Source organism: Mytilus californianus, unplaced genomic scaffold (assembly GCF_021869535.1).
Source record: "Mytilus californianus isolate M0D057914Y unplaced genomic scaffold, xbMytCali1.0.p SCAF_7, whole genome shotgun sequence".
In the NCBI taxonomy this organism is placed as follows: domain Eukaryota; kingdom Metazoa; phylum Mollusca; class Bivalvia; order Mytilida; family Mytilidae; genus Mytilus; species Mytilus californianus.
Genome location: NW_026262723.1, coordinates 36,583,537 through 36,597,665, shown reverse-complemented (window position 1 = coordinate 36,597,665; position 14,129 = coordinate 36,583,537). Strand labels below are relative to the sequence as shown.

General features: G+C 32.8%; 1 long non-coding RNA gene across 1 annotated transcript; it reads right to left on the bottom strand.

The window, feature by feature from the left end:
- Positions 1-565: 565 nt before the first annotated feature.
- Positions 566-8,007, bottom strand: LOC127708395 (uncharacterized). Its single transcript, XR_007985265.1, has 2 exons — positions 7,911-8,007; positions 566-3,066 (listed from the first exon to the last, which is right to left on the bottom strand). It is a non-coding gene; the product is annotated as an uncharacterized LOC127708395 (long non-coding RNA).
- Positions 8,008-14,129: the final 6,122 nt, after the last annotated feature.

The window sequence follows — 14,129 nt, the reverse complement described above, 5'->3', positions numbered from 1 at the left end:
ACATATATGCCTATAACGATAAGTATGGTTGATGTTGAAGACCCATTGGAGGCCCTGTGCTGTTTTCTGCTCTGTTGTCGGGTTGTTGTTTCTTTGACTCATTCCCCGTTTCCATTCTCAACTCTAATTGATACCATTCAGTAAAGTGTAAATGTACCGAAGAAAGGATGTAGAACGTCACAATTAAATCAATAATCTAGTTTTGTGAGTTTAAAATACTTGTTATTTTGCATGTCGTTGCCAAGGACATAGCGAACAGATTGTAAAACAATAGTCAACAGCCTGTAATACACGAATTAACCACAGTTTAAAGGTTTCATACCGGTTTTACTCCCATGATTTTGTTTCTGTTCTAGTATAGAATGTATCAAACAAAATAAAACAATTTGAATTATGAAATGTGAAGATGTACTTTAGGATTTAAATAGACCAATGTTGTTTTTTTTTAGACTAATCGCTGGTAAAAACTATTCTATCTTTCTAAGTTTAAACCTCTCATTTCCCTTTTGCGACTTACATGTATATTTGCATTTCATAATTTTGAGGACAAAATCTAGACTAAGTATGAAACATTAATATTTTTATTATGTTGACAATTTGAGGCCAAAAAGGACTAACTATGAAACATTGACAACTCCAATCCGTTGACTATTAATCAATAATTTTTAAAAAAAATCAACATGTAACAGCTCCAAAATTTACCAAAATTGTCTGTAACAACACAATTAGCGGTTAAAATCTTCTTTTTTTATACACCAAAATTCCTTTCAGCATATTATTCAGACTTTTAAAATGCAATGTTATAATGTTGAGATATCAAATGCTTATTGACATTTTTAATATTTAAATTTCACGGAGTTTCATGAACTTTTTTATTTTACCCTATAAGTTTAATTAATATATTCAGAGGAAGTCGGTCCAAACAAATCCTTTTAGGAACATGTTGAGAACTACGCTGTTGTCGGAAAAACCTTTTTCATCTACAATGTGTAATATACTATTGTTACCGTATTGGTTTAACAAGGGTGTGATGAAACTTCAGTACGATTTCTTCCACTGGTGTACAGACCCCTTTTATTGTTCTAATGATTGATTGATTGATTCATGTATGCTGGTTAACACCAACCGTCAAATATATAACATGTTGTATATTTGGGACAAAAGTATGTAAATAATATGAATATGCCCGGCTAAGTACAAGATCTACACAAGGATTTGGTTTTAAACGTGCTTGTTCACACCGTATGGAATCCAGATTGGTATACGTATGTATAGACAGATCCAAAATTTCTGCACCCAGGAAGAATGTTCACACCATGCAAATAAACTCATCATAGATACCAGGATTGAAATTTTGTATTTGCGCCAGACGCGCGTTTCGTCTACAAAAGACTCATCAGTGACGCTCGAATCAAAAAAAGTTAAAAAGGCCAAATTTTTTCATGTGTTTATTCAAGTTACAGATACCTGTTTAAAATCTACACCGGTATATGTAAGTTTGATTTGATTCAACATTTTAACCACGAGTGGACGAAGACATGTTGGATCGATCCAAAACATACGTATACCGATGTGGATTCCATAAGGCTATTTAATTTGATTTAAACAAACTTTCCCTTGGCGCAGACATGTTACATCATTCCAAACATAAGTTTACTAGTGTTGATTCCATATTGGCTCATTAGATAAATCAGAGGAATCACAATGTTAAACAATTTGTTTATAGTCCACAGGAAGTCATATCACATTACTAAGACACATTACTCTGACTCCGAACAGACCATATAAATAAGATGTGGTATTAGTGCCAATGAGACAACTATCCATCCAAGTCACAATGTGTAAAGAGTAAACAGTTATAGGTCAAAGTACGGCCTTCAACACGGGAACCCAAAACATTCCACACTCCAGACGAGTAATACCAGGAGACCACAGAGGTGGTTATTTTTTTTCTGTTTTGCAGATTTCCAATTAAGTTTTATTCATTCAGCTTATCTGTCTTTATTAAACATCATCTTGATCAAACCAACACAATTTTATCGTGGAAGTAGCGTCCACTGTACTTGTATTTCGATGTCAAACAAATTGGTTTTGGTTTGAGCAAGAAACTTGTTGAAAATATTTTAGGAAAGAAAATGATGAAAATGATAAAATCTTTCCAAGGCGCTAATGATGTATACCACATTTACTTGATAGATCTATACATATAACATTATAAAATGTTTATCGTTCTTTATTTTGTGTAATAACGAGAAATTCTCCTGTTCAAAAATTTGTGAATTCTTCAAAGAAAATGTCCAAAGCTCTACAATGTTGAACCCTGCAGTGGATCAATCATATGCATTTCACCGATGTGTTTTTCTATCGGTTCATCAATATGTATTTTAACATGTTTCTGCAGGTTCCAGTTTTCCTTAAAGCCTTCACCACACACGTCACACTCATAAGGTTTTTCATCGCTATGTTTTTTCATGTGTTTATTCAAGATGCAATTCAGATAAAAGCTTTTACCGCATATTGCACACACGTATGGTTTCTCACCAGTATGTTGACTCATGTGGGCTTTCAAGTTCCCAAGCTGATTAAACTCTTTACCGCATACTACACACATAAATGGTTTTTCACCGGTATGTGTTCTCATATGTTTCTGTAGAACATCTTTTCTACTGCACTCTTTTCCGCAAATTTCACACATGATCGCACGTGGTTTTTCTGTGCCGTGTGTTCTCATGTGTATCTTCAAGTCGCCATTGCGACAAAATTGTTTACTGCATACTTCACATTGATAAGGTTTTTCACCAGAATGTAATCTGATGTGTACTTTTAAATGGATACTTTGGATGAATTGTTTACCACATTCATCACACGTATAAGGTTTGTCGTCACTGTGTGTTCTCGCGTGTCTCTGTAGATTACTCCGCTGACTAAAACCTTTATCACATATATCACATTTATGCGGTTTTTCACCAGTATGTGTTCTTTTGTGTGCATGTAAATTTCCACTCTGTTTGAACCCTAATCCACATATATCACATTTATGGGATTTCTCATCCATATTGAACTATTCTAAAAATAAATAAAATTATAATTCATTAACTAATTTTAACACTTAATCGAATTGCCGGAACTGCATGTTCTTCCAAAAACTCTCTATCTATGTTCCTTCAAAAAATCATAAAATGGGTAAAAAAAGGTCATTCAGGGGCATTATGGAGTCAGTTGACAATTTCGGTCATGTTGACTTATTTGTAGATCTTACTGTGCTTAACATCTTTGCTTTATAATTTATCTCTTTCTATAATGGTTTCTTCAAAAAATGTTAGAAATTATCAAAAACCATTTGTCAAGGGCAATAACTCCTATAAGCGGACTTAGCGGTCAATTAACGATTCGTACATGTTGACTAATTTATAGATCTTATTTTTCTGAACACTTTTGCGTTTTACAATAAATATCTCTTTTACAGTTTCTGCTAAAAAATGCAAACAATTAGTAAAATAAGTCTTTCAAGGGCAATAACTCCTACAAGGGGTCAACTGACGATTCTTCCATGTTGATTCATTTGTAGATCATAATTTGTTAAACATTTATACTATCGAAAGATTCTCTCTTTCAACTATAGTGTATTCAAAAAATGCAAAAGGATAAAAATCATCATTTATACACGCGTTATAATTGTTCACAAGTTGGTTGACATTTAAGTAATATCTGTTTCACAGATGATGACGGATATGTTCAAATTGTCGTAACTACAATCCCGTCCTATTTTCCCCGAGTGTGACCAACCGAATTAGACTTACCGGGTTTGTCCTTACATGAGCAACACGACGGGTGCCACATGTGGAGCAGGATCTGCTTTCCCTTCCGGAGAACCTGAGATCAACCCCGGTTATCGTGGGGTTCGTGTTGCTCAGCCTTTAGTTTACTGTGTTGTGTTTTGTGTACTGTTGTTTGTCTTTTGGTATTTTTCTTTTTGTTTTGCCATGGCAGTGTCAGTTTATTTTCGACTTTAATATGAGTTTGAATATCCCTTTGGTATCTTTCTCCTCTCTTTTATAGGCAATGATTCCTTTAAGAGTTCATTGAACGATTCCTGCCTAGTTGACTTATATATGATTTCCTTGTTTTGGTAATTTTTACTTTTTACTTTTTCGTCTTGTCTTTTTTCAAGATAATAACCAAAACCCGGCGAAATTTGCTAAAAAAAAGGACAGTGCAAGGGCAATATCTCCAAATATGGTTGTAAGATTGTTCTTCCACAAGCGATAGACCCTGACCAGCTGTTTAATTCTACCACATGTCAGAATTGCATTAACTGCTTTAGTTTTTGAGATATAAGCCAAAAACTGCATTTAATCCCTATGTTCTAATTTTAGCAAAAACTGCCACGTTTGTTGATGGATCAAATCCCCGAATATTTTGTTTAAACAAGATACAATGAGGAACATTCAATTGGGCCCATTAGTTTTAAAGGATTTTTTTTTTTTAAGTTTACGAGGGGCGGACGGGCGGACGGACGGACGCCAAAGACAGACGTGAAGTAATGGAAAAAGCTCACTTGGTCTTGAAGGACAGGTGAGTTAAAATTTTACTATAAATTACATGCCTTTTCCTAACTGATTGTTTTTTAAATTAGCATTTAAAAAGTTTCTCTCAAATTGTAAGTATCACATTTATATCAAGTATACTACAAGGTCTGAGATGTACAGACAGTAATGTAACTTTATAGAAATATCGTTGTCTACAGAAAACTTAACATTAAAATATGCTTATTAATTCAAAGTCACCTGACCATGGCCTAGGTGACAGGGCCTTATAGTTAAGTGTAAAAAGCCTCCAAACTGATATGAACTGATAGTAATGCAACTTCATACAAAATTTAATTGATCTATCAAAAGTAGTTCTTAAAAGCAGAAAACTTAACATTGAAAATTGGTAATTAATTGAAAGTCACTGGACCATGACGTACGGGAGCAGGGAGTGAATGTAGTGATAGTAATGCAACTTTATAGAAAATACATTGATCTATCACAAGTAGTTCGTGACCTTCCCCTATTGCAATCGGACTTTCATTTTGGTTACTTGCTACGCCCGACGGACCTTCGATTTGAAAGAAAATAAAAATTAACTTTGCCGACCTTTTGAACCATCAGTATCGTCATTTCAAAGCCATATTACTATTGACATGGTATACCCCTTGAGAGCGTACTTTAAACCATTTTAACTGTCTGCAAAATAAGTTTGTTAACCCATTAGAAGTGATGAAAGTTGCCTTAAGTAAATTTGTTATCCATTCGTTGCATTAAAAACGTCATATTCCCTTCCGAAATAGCGTTTCAAACATCGTTTATTTTTGTAAATTTTTTCGTCAGCCATTGAAATATGTGTACAAACTACTGATCGGAGTCGGGAAACGGACCAGCTATGAATGAAATCCGGATTCTACGGATAATGACTACGGACCAATGAATGGCACATCTGACAGCAGAATATTGATCCCACAGGGAAAAATTAAGCATTCCACACTTTCTTTTCTTTTTTGATGTAAAAAAAGTTCTTTCTTTATTAGTGCTAGATATTTAGTTGGTAGTTTCTAACAAGAGAGGAACTAATATAATTGTGCAACATATGATGAACTTAAACAGCTATGAATTTGAACTGTTTTTAATTGAATACTCGGTTATGAATTGAACAATATACAAAAAGATACATATAGCCCTTTATATTATAGTAAAAATCAAACATTGTAGCGCCTTGAGTGAGCACTTCTCTTTCAAATCTCACCACTTCTCCCTATCAGTTTAAAAAAGAGACTTGAAGTCACTTCCCCTATGATTCTGAAGTAGTCTAAGCCCTGAGATTATGGTATAATTACCAATAATTGAGACAACACACCCACCCACAGTGACACCCTCCCCAATACAAAAAAAAAGATTATTTGAATTCATAATATACTTGTAAGACAATTACATCATTTATTATTATACAGGTTATATCACAGTGACACTGACAGTTTAGTGCTACATTTATATGGTTGCCTGGCAATATATTTGTAAACTTAACAACATATTGCATGCAGTTCAAATATAATTAAACAAGGTAACCTAAGACCAAAAACACATTAATCTTACTGAGTTATGAAATATTTCAAATAAAGTAGGACCTGGGATTTATGTTGTGGACCTTTCAGTTTGGAGTGTCAAAGGTCCTGGACCTTCTAGTACCAAATGTTAATTTGAACCCCTGAATTGTTGACGCCGCGGACCACGACGACGACGCCGTCACCGGAAAAGTAATACCTATGTCTCGCCTTCTTCGACTTTCGTTGCAGGCGAGACAAAAAATCGCCTAAAGTAATGTAAATGCTATAGCTACATTACATTATTTCATAAAGTGTTTAATAGATTTGAAAAATATCTGATACAATTCAGATTCGTAAGACAATGTGTTTTTAATCTGAATTTCTCACCTTTATCATATTATGAAGCTTGAAATAGGGACATACTCGGGGCCGAACGGCTCATCCCAACACTCAGTATATATATATATACTGTAATTATTAAATGTAATTTCTCCAGGTCACAGTGACTTCCAAAATAACTTAATGTTTTGTCAATAACATGGTTTATAATTATGTTACTTTGTTTAAATGTGTAGAATCTATACATGTTTTATTTAAATGTACTTTAATCATTTTAATCATTTACTGTGCTTTATTTTGTAACTCATTTGATTGTATAGCTCAAATTTAAAAAAAAATATCTTATTTTATATCTTATCTTATCTTACTAAGTATTCCTTCCGAAAAGATGTTTTTTTCTTTGAATAATCTTTACAAAATCTGGCAATTTTGCAACCCCTGTAGCATGTGTAGCTTGAAACATAATTTTGTGACACGTCCTTTTTTATTTTATTATATCAGAGACATATATGTATTATATGTCTCTGATTATATTCATTTGAAAAAAGCGAATCGTCTACGGACGGATCGAATAACTAGCCGGCGAACGATATTAAGGTAGATCATAAGTATATACTTTTTGAGATAGAATTTTCTTATACTTTGCCAAAAGAAAGATTTTACTATGCTTTTTTCAAAAATATAATAAAAAGTATGGGTCACCGTGCTATTTTCCAAACTATAAGTCGTTGAAAATTGCCTAAATTTGGTTAGATTGTTCATGAAAAAACACATTTGTGTGCATTAAAAAAATTCTATGAGATAGAATTTTGAAATAAATTGTAAGAAGATAGGTTTTATAATATGTTTTAAAAAAAGAAAAAGAAAAAATGGTGTCACCGAACTTGTTTTCTTGCTACAAGTAAAAATAAAAAATTTCCCTATCAGTCCAGTATATATTTTTTACTAAAAGAGTTATCTCCCCTTAAATGGCTTATTTGAAAAAAATGATTCTAAAAACACAAAATTTGATATTTGTTTAAATATTTTGAATAATACAATAAATCACAAAGTTTTTTTATATAAATAAACAATCTAACTATTAAATTGCAAATCTGTAACCAAATTTGCAGATTTGGGCAAATAACTAGACCAATTTTGTACTGAGATTGTACAATCCAAGATGGCGGTATACCATGAATCTACCTTAAGCTGTCGAAGACAAATCATTAACATGATTAATATGGTTCCTGCTGTCGTTGGATCTCAATTCAAAATTCAATTGAATCATTATGACATTTTCTTTGGCTTCCTTTGCTTCACTTATAATGCATGCTGGTAACCATTTCACAAGTGCCAATAACTTCATCATGTTTCAGTATATAATATATTGTTTCTTTCTTTTTTGCTTTCCATATTTTTCAAACAGTATCTAGAATATTTGATTTAATACACAGTTTGTAAGTGCGATGCTCTCTCAATAGAAATTAAAAAAATAATAAAAACTTACTTATTACACTTATCAATCGGAGCAGTATGTACAGCAGTATGTTTTAGTGGTGATAACCGTGTAGAAAATAATACACTGATCAAGTAAACAAAGGGAGATTATCTTTGTGTATTGTAAAATTATATGGCATGCAAAACATGGCATTTGTATGCGACCGTACAATCAAAGTAGATTTATTAAGCCTGCAAAAGGGAACTCTAAAAAAAATAAATTGCAGTGAAAAGTTGATAAACTGTTCTCTGTGTCAAAGCAATGTGCTCCTTAGAATCCCTTTTTGAAACTTTTTTATTATGACTGAACAATTCAATTCATCATTCAATTCATCAACGTGCACAGGAACATGATGAAATCCAACAGATTTAAATATAGTTTGCTATTTATGTAAGTGTCGAGGATTTATTCCCAAGTATATTTATAGTAGTGCACAATTCCCTCTTTAGTTATATATATGAGGGTCTGGATGGGGTTCAGAGAATAGAGAATAATGGACCAAATCTACAGAAAAATTAACAAAAAGAATAAAGAATAGAGAACAAAAGGGCACAAAATAAAGAATAGAGAAAAATGGGGCGCTAAAGTATAAAGAATTTAGAGAATGATTGGCAAATAATGTAAAGAGAAAAATGACCTCAAAATTAAGGAATACAGAGATGAAGGACATCCCACCCAGACCCTCTTATATATACTTATGTGTAATATAAAAGAAACTGATAATTAATGAAATTATTTTGTAATAAATAGAGGGAGAAAATACTTTATCAATGACAAAGTTCACTTTTGGCAAACTGAATGGTGGTTTAGCAATCACTATCACTGAGTCTCTTTTCAACTATTACGAACACTCAAAACCAAAAATTTTAAATCCAAGCTATCATATAAGAACATGAAGCTGCAAACTTTTTGTACACCAGACGCGCGTTTAGTCTTCAAAAGACTCATAAGTGACGCTCGAATCAAAAAAGTTAAAAGGCCCAATAAAGTACGAAGTTGAACAGCATTGACGGCCAAAAATTCCGAAACGTTTTGCCAGCTAAGGTAATCTATTCATGTGGTAGAGCCTGCCTTAGTATTTCGATCAATTCAGTTTTGTAAACAGTAAATTTATAAATAAGACAATATCAATGATAATTCATGTCAGCACAGAAGTGCGGACTACTAGGCTTATGATGTATAAGTACAGAGAAACACGAAGAGCTGTATGACCAAATGGACATAGAAATAGCCAAATATATCTATGGTCAACTTTGCCTGAGGAAATTGGAAAGAAAAGCAAAAACCATCTCAAATCTACTATACCTTAGTTTATTAATAATTTCTAAATTTATATTTAGACAAGTATATAATGTTATAAATCATGTCAGTGCATGAATAATTACTGCCTATACTGGGTATATAACAGACCAACAGCACCGGTCTTAATTCAGTGCAAGTAAATAAAAATAAAAATTTGAAGAAGCATACATACATGTATAGACTAGGGACTCTTTAATAATAAATCGTTTTTAAAAACACAGTCTCGTGAACTCCAAACGGGGAACCAGCGGATGCCTGGACAGGGTAGGAATTGCTGCCCTGATTGCATCATAATATTCCTGCTACTTCCTAAGCCTTGTGTATTTAATGTATTTTGCATTTTTTATGTGACTTATGACAATGTAAAATGTGCGAACAGATACATTTGCTTTATAAATTTCTGTTCTCATTATAGCAGTTAACTCACTTTAGTGATTATTGACCGATAGAATTGAAGATTGTGCACGCAAGAGTGGTCTCACGGAATTCCTAACGTTTTCAAATTTCAATGACCCATTCTTTTATTTGTATTAAGTAATATAGCTTATTATCAAAAAAGTAAACAAAGATATTACATGTTTGTGTCAGCTTTCAATCAAATTGATCCAAATATTTAAAGTTCATTTAAATCATGATTTAAATATTCAGTCATGCAATACAAATTACGGAATTAGGTAGATTTTTTTGGAAAAGGATTTGTATTGTTCCGAGTTGTAATTAATTTTTATTCAAATTTCTGAGGTAAAAAAAAACACTATGACATTGCTGACTAGGGACATCGGACTAGGGACATTGTCGATGATAAAAGAATGAGGGGAAATTTGAGTTACATCGAAGATGCTCTTTTTATGTTCAACAGGTTTTCGGAATCACTTTACTATATTTCTTTCGGAAATACGATTTTATCTTATGCAGGACTAATCTTAAATATTATTTTATGTGCTTTATTATTCCGAGTGCAGCATTTTCAGTGGAAAATTTTGATTCAAATTTTATGTTTTGTGAATGGACTATGTGCAGCTTGTTCAAATGGACTACTGACATTTTTGAACTTCAAGGATTCTACGGATGGCTATTTTACAGAATACTTTCTATTTTCCAGAATTTTAAACAGTCCTTGCAAAACTTTTATATATATTTCTGAAGTACAAGGTATCTTTCATTTAATTTCACTTCTATTGGTGTCTATAGTTGGCATCAATGCTTTATTTTCTTCTTACAAAGTAAGGTACCGATTTCATATAACCGGTATAAAGTTTGTTTTATTAACTGGATTTTCTTTTCTATTGATGTGTGTTATTAAGTGTCATAAATTCTCTTCTCTTCGAATTAAAACAACTTACTACGACTTTAATTCTGTGAAATGTCTTCTGTGTCAATCGCGATATGATTCTCCGATCGTGATGACGAAATATGTTATATCGCATTACCATGTTCTTGTGGATCTGGTATTACCCATGAGTCTTTGGGTTCTTATAGTTGTATCAGTAATTATGATTTCGAACAAACTGTTCTGGAAGAAATCTGTGACTAACAGTGGAAGAAAAGAAAAATGTCATTACTCACAGAAGTCGATATTATTAGTTTTAATGATATGTTCAGTGTGCGAACTGCCTTCACTGCTCATGCAAGGACTACGTTTTCTAGGAAATAACCAAAAATTTCCGAGTGACATTTATCCCGATCGCACACTATCTGTTTTTGTGGATTATAGAACTAATTTACAATATTCATTCTCTACTTCAATATCAGGGAAGCCATTTCTAGAGGATTATGGGAAATATGTGTTTTTATTTTTTACAACTGAAATTGCACAAAATTTTATGCTTTTTATTAGTTATATGTCTACTTTAGTATTTTATAGGTTAGTATGTTGATTTAATTTAAAGGAATAAGTTAAAAATCAAGAAATTAGATTTGTTTCAGGTGACAATTTCTAATTTAAATGTATGTCCTAATTCGTTCTAATTTGGTTCAAAATTAAAACTTGTACACGTGCTATCTTTTTTCTATATGAAATTACTCAGAAATATTGGTCTTGATGCTAAAAAAAGCGAAAAGACGGTATGTCATGTAAGTTTCGTTTTTGTGCATGCATGTGTTGTTTTGTTTTTTTTCTTCTTGCTAACTTGTAGGTACGTTTTGAAAATTTGCCATGACAACAGATACAGACATATTCAATGTAAAACTTTAAACTAATTATTCGTTTCATGTACATTCATATAAAAATTGTCAATACAATGTAGTTATGTCACACACAATGAGACAAGATGCTACACGTTTATTAAACTGAACCATTATCTGAGCTGAACAATCGAATTTAATATACAAAATAATACTATGATTTTAATAATTGACACAATGATTAAAGCAAAATGATTTATATATAAATATGTTGTTTACAGGGGTTTTTTGCATCAGTTATCAGTAGTTTTACACACACCTCTGACCAGGTGATACAAGTTCAATATCTTTAATGATTAGCTTGGTGATTTAAACCTCAACCTCACGTTTAGCACTGTCTTCTTTGGCATAATACTGCAAATGAGTACACCTCATTGGTTTAGAATCTATTTTTACTTTTTCACTTATCTAATTATGTTAATACGAGGTTCACATAATACTAAAAACTTGTACAAAAATTCTGTAGATCTGAAATTATAATTTGTATGTCAACATTACAATTTGTATACGACATATATATATCATTTTGCTTAGTTTCTTTTGTAACATATTCTGACATCGGACTCGGACTTCTTTTATATTGAGTTGTACTGAGCGTATTGATGTGTGTTTGTTTATTCTGCATTGGCTAGAGGTATAGATGGATAGTTGAGATCTCACAAAACATGTTTAACCCCGCCGCATTTTTGCGCCTGTCCCAAGTCAGGAGCCTCTGGCATTTGTTAGTCTTGGATGTTTTTTTAATTTTAGTTCATTTATATGTTTTGGAGTTTAGTGTGACGTCCATTTTCATTGAACTAGTACACATTTTTATTTAGGGGCAAGCTGCAGCCCGCCTCCGGGTGAGGGATTTTCTCGCTGTGTTGAAGACTCATTGGTTGCCTTCGGCTGTTTCTGCTCTTTGGTCGGGTTGTTGTCTTTTTGAAACATTCCCCATTTCCATTCTCAATTTTATATAAGTCTGAAAATTAAACCCAACAGTGTTAGAATTAGATTTTTATGCTGACAATTTTTTGTCCCTCAACGGGATTTGAACTCAGGCACACCTTTGATACACTACAGCACTAATCGCTTAGCCTCATGTCCAGCGCTCTAGACCACTCGACCACATCCTCTATATAAAAAAATTGAAAAAGTCGTAGTGTTCAGGTGTTACCTTGTCACGTAAGGCGAATCTAGAGATAGACATAAGACATGTGTTTTAAGCGTGTGTAGATGTTATATTATTTTTTTGATACACAATGTATTTTTATTTGTCAGCAATCTAACTCAACATATGTTCAGTAGTTGTCGTTTGTTGATGTGGTTCATAAGTGTTTCTCGTTTCTCGTTTATTAATATAGATTAGACCGTTGGTTTTCCCGTTTGAATGGTTTTACACTAGTAATTTTTGGGGCCCTTTATAGCTTGCTGTTCGGTGTGAGCCAAGGCTCTGTGTTGAAGACCGTACTTTGACCTATAATGGTTTACTTTATAAATTTTGACTTGGATGGAGAGTTGTCTCATTGGCACTCATACCACATCTTCTTATATATATATATATATATTTATATACGTAGTGTCTAAAAATAGCAACAATCAACATTCAATCTATATAGGCGTGGATCAGTTTGAAAATAAACTGATGCAGTTACTAAATTAAATTATATAAATGACTAAGAATGTAACTTTAACACACTAATGAGTGTTATAAAAATAGTAGTTATATTTTATATATTCACGCAATATTTCGCTTAACAAATTAGCTTCATCAGGCTCGTGCAGCCATCAGGTAAAAATCGGATGCTGTTAAGAAATTTTTGCAGCTTATTGTACATCATGTACATGTCTCTTAAATATATTTTTTGCAGCTTAATATATACATTGCGATTATTAAACCAAAAAACAAATAATTGAGTTAGTTAGATAGTAAGAAAGTTCAAGATTTATTCCTTTGGTTTTTGATAAAAACTGTGTTTCATCTCTCTCATTCACTCCATCAGGTCTAAGAGTACGTAGCTGATGCATCTAAAATCTCTTTCTCTGTTTTCTACTTTGGGTGTCCCAATTTTGGTTGACCTCTATTATTTGAAAGGTGATATTTTCCAAAGTATGTCCTGTTCTTAAGAGGTGTCTCGTGATTGGGCAGTTTCTTCCTTTGGTATAAAATGACTGGTGATTATTGAGTCTGATGTTGAATTTAGTTTCTGTTTCGCCAGTATATTGCAGATTGCAAGTTCCACAAGTAAGAATATAAATACTATATATAGTTTCCGTTTTACAATTAGATGTAACATAGATGTTGTATCGCTGCTTTGTTACTGTGCTGGTGAAAGAGTTTTCAGTGTTGGCGACTTTACAGCACTTACAATTGCTTCTTCCGCATTGTTTGTAACTACCGATTTTAGAGGTCTCTTGTTTGTTTTTACTTAAGACGTAACAAGTATGTCTTTGAGATTTTTGGGTCTGCGATAAGCAATAACAGGAGGTGATGGAAAAATATCTTTTAAGGAAGAGTCATTTTCAATAAGACTCCAGTGCTTGCGGATAGTAGATGAAGTATTTGTCATATCGGGATGGAAGGTGACAATAAACGGAATTCTATCTGTGCGGGTCTCATCTTTGTATTCCGTGAGGATGTCTCGATCTTTTTCTTGGGCTTTATCGAAAGCTTCTGTGATATTTTTGTTTTTGTATCCTCTTGATTTTATTAGTTTTCTGAGTTGTTCCAAACAGTAGTTGAGTTTTGATTCCGAGGAGTAA